The 3128-nt window shown below is 41.7% G+C and overlaps 1 pseudogene; it reads left to right on the forward strand.

Moving 5' to 3' along the window:
• The first annotated feature begins 664 nt into the window (after nt 1–664).
• On the forward strand, nt 665–2653 carry LOC139942647 (P2X purinoceptor 7-like; annotated as a pseudogene).
• The last annotated feature ends 475 nt before the right edge of the window (nt 2654–3128 follow it).

Genomic DNA, 3128 nt, shown 5'->3' on the forward strand with positions numbered 1-3128 from the left:
CATGAGCAGAAAGGCTTATTTGGCAATGGCGCCGATCGACTACAAGAAGGCATATGACATGGTATTGTACACGTGGATAGTGAAATGTCTGGATATGGTTGGAGTCTGGATATGATGCAGTAAAACGTCTTTTAGGTGAGAGCATGAAGACGTGGCGAACAAATCTGACAGCAAACGATGACAATCTGGGCAAGGTATGCATAAGAAGAGGTATTTTCCAAGGTGACTGTCGTCTCCGCTGCTGTTTGTTCTTTCACTGATGCCCCTGTCGATGATTCTACGGAAGGTGAGTGCAGGTTATGCAATGATGCAAGACCAGTCTCTAAGGACAAAAGTAATATAGGCAAGATAGAGAAAGCAAACGTTTCTCCTATGTTTAGAATGTGCAATACAGCAGAGGAGACTATATTTCATATTGTTAGCGAATGCAGTAAGATGGCCCAGACGGAGTACAAAAGAAGACATGACAAGCTGGCCAAGGTGATTCTCTGGGATCTGTGTCAGAAGTATGGTGTCAAAGTGCTTGCGAAATGGTACGACCATGTTCCGGAGAAAGTTGTAGAGACCGACCAGGTCAAGATCCTATGGGACTTCAACAATTCAGACCGATCATGTTATACAGCATGGGTGTCCGGATGTTGTACTATTAGATAAGACGAAGAAGATGTGTCATGTCATTGACATAGCTCTGCCAGGTGATATAAGTGTAGCTTCGAAGGAGATGGAAAAGATCAAGAAGTACCAGGACCTGGCCAGGGGACTTCGTAATATTTGGCAGATAAAGGTACAAGTAGAGGTGGTCGGAGCACTTGACACCATTCCAAAACAGCGGGAAACATCTAGATGAAATAGGGACAAATGTGAGGGTAGATCTGTTACAGAAGGCAGTGCTTTTGGGGGCAGCGAGGATCCTGATAAAGACCTTTGAGATCTAAGGCTACGGGACGTAGCCCGACTCGAGGAGTTACCGGCACAAAGGAAAATGTGATCATTCTTTTGCATGCTGCTGCAATAAGAAGTGTGACCTTTCAAACGAAACAAACACTATTGATTGAGAAACTGACAAGTTACATTCATGGTTATCAATTTCTTAGAGAATGGTTGAAGATCTGGGAGAAACAGCCCGAAAAGAGTTGGTGAAGTCACTTTGTGAGTGAATGCCAGGACTTGTCCTCAACATCTTGAGAACGTCGTCACACCATCCACCTGCGGCAGAGTACTCGCCAAGCTGGTGTGTTTGTAAACATTGTAGGGAGATGCCCACATAACCAGAGAAGTTGTGCTGCCAACAAAGGCCGAATCGATGTATCTCAAACCTAGCGGTACGAGACTGATTATTTCATACTGTCAATGGCATGCATATCATGTTCAGCTCTAACTGCTATAGCAGTCCAGTTTTGTTACTTAATGATTTGATCTGCACCCCCCCCCCCCCTTAAAAAACAAAGGGCAGTGTGTTAGTATATTATTTAATAAGGACACAAAGAGTAGGCCTAGGCAGTAATTTCATTGTAATTACTTGTCGGCCTCCTGGTTTTGTTGAGTTTCATAACATTTTAAATAACATCAAATGGCCACATCCTAAATAGATATACAAGTGTGTATGCTTCGATTTTAAAGGGAAAGGGCTCTTAGGCATTTTTTTCTATGGGTAGACCTATGAGGCAATTGTAAAAAATGTTATGGAGCATTCCAAGTGCACCAAGCAATGGCCAGGCAATCGTCTTTGTTGCCTTCGTGAAGTATTATGCCTGACTACTAAAAGTCGGGTTTTGTCTGCAAAAATATCAAGAAATTGAATAAACTGTAAGTGCATACTATAATGTGTATTTCCTTACATATGTGAACAACCAATCGTTTTTATTAACTGTGTATAAAATAAAATCATACTTGAACAGATCGTGAGGCACCTGGTGCTGGATAACTACGAGTTAGAACTAGCACGACTTCATAGGAATGACCTGTTTGGTCAAAACGACCTTCCACCAGGGGAGCATAATATCTAAAATAGAAGACTTCGCCACTCGGCCTATAGAAAATATGTACAGTGGCAGCACGGCAGGCTGGGTGCTGGCAACAGAGTTTAAACCGTGTCAAGTTGTTGTGTATGGAACATTATGGATTAATTTCCAGATAGTTTCGGGGCATACACCGGGTTTTTTCAGAACAGGTTTAAAACTAAAGGTTATTTTTCTGTTATCAAAAACAACAAAAACATATACTTAATTCTTCCAATCAACACTTTTCAGTATTTTAACAGTATTTCATTTGTTGTGCAACTTGCTTATGCTAAAAAACTAATTTGCTTGGATGCAATGCAAGCAGAGTGGAACGTTTCTGTTTTTTCATCACACTGGACTTGGTTGATGTTAATTATTTTTGGGGGACCATTTGCAATGTTCATGTCATTAAGTTAAATTTAAAGTATATGATTAGTTACAATTTATATGAGAATCTTATTTTTATTTATGGATTTCCCAATTCTTCCATAACTTCTACCGTACTTTCACTTGCTGGACAAACATCACCTGATAACTTTCAGTTTGCTCATGATGCCGGGTTTTGGGGGTGGTCCTGCAATTTCCCTCCATGGATGCTTCACATTCTATGTTCAATCTTGCCACTTCTGGACCAGCAACCATCCTGCATTTAAGAGCTTATAGGTTTTGAGTTGTTCATGAGCCTGATCGATTGCCATACATGAGGACGCTCGCTTGTCTTTCGAACTGTGAACTTGCCATTGTTGAATTCAGATGCAATCTCTGGGTGGGCCTTGCTTATGTTTACCATGTCTCTTACATGAACTTGTGGAATCTCCTGTTTCTTGCGATCACACCAGTTGTCAAATTCTTCAAACTGAGAGCCTGGTTCTAGTGATTCCTTGTTAATGGCATATGACTTGTTAAGGAGGATGTGCAAGCTGCTAGCAGTTACTTGATATGCATGTCTTGTTCTTGTGACACGAGATACCTTCAAATATGATTTGGCAGTTCCTGCAGCTGCCATACTGGCCTGGAGAAGTGACTCCACCCCACAAGAGTCTTCCAACCAGTCTCCTGTGACCTTCAGTCCTGCCATCTCATTGTGCAATCTATCCTCTCCATAGTCTGACGGCCATTGCCATTGTA

This window comes from Asterias amurensis, chromosome 10 (assembly GCF_032118995.1).
Source record: "Asterias amurensis chromosome 10, ASM3211899v1".
Lineage (NCBI taxonomy): Eukaryota > Metazoa > Echinodermata > Asteroidea > Forcipulatida > Asteriidae > Asterias > Asterias amurensis.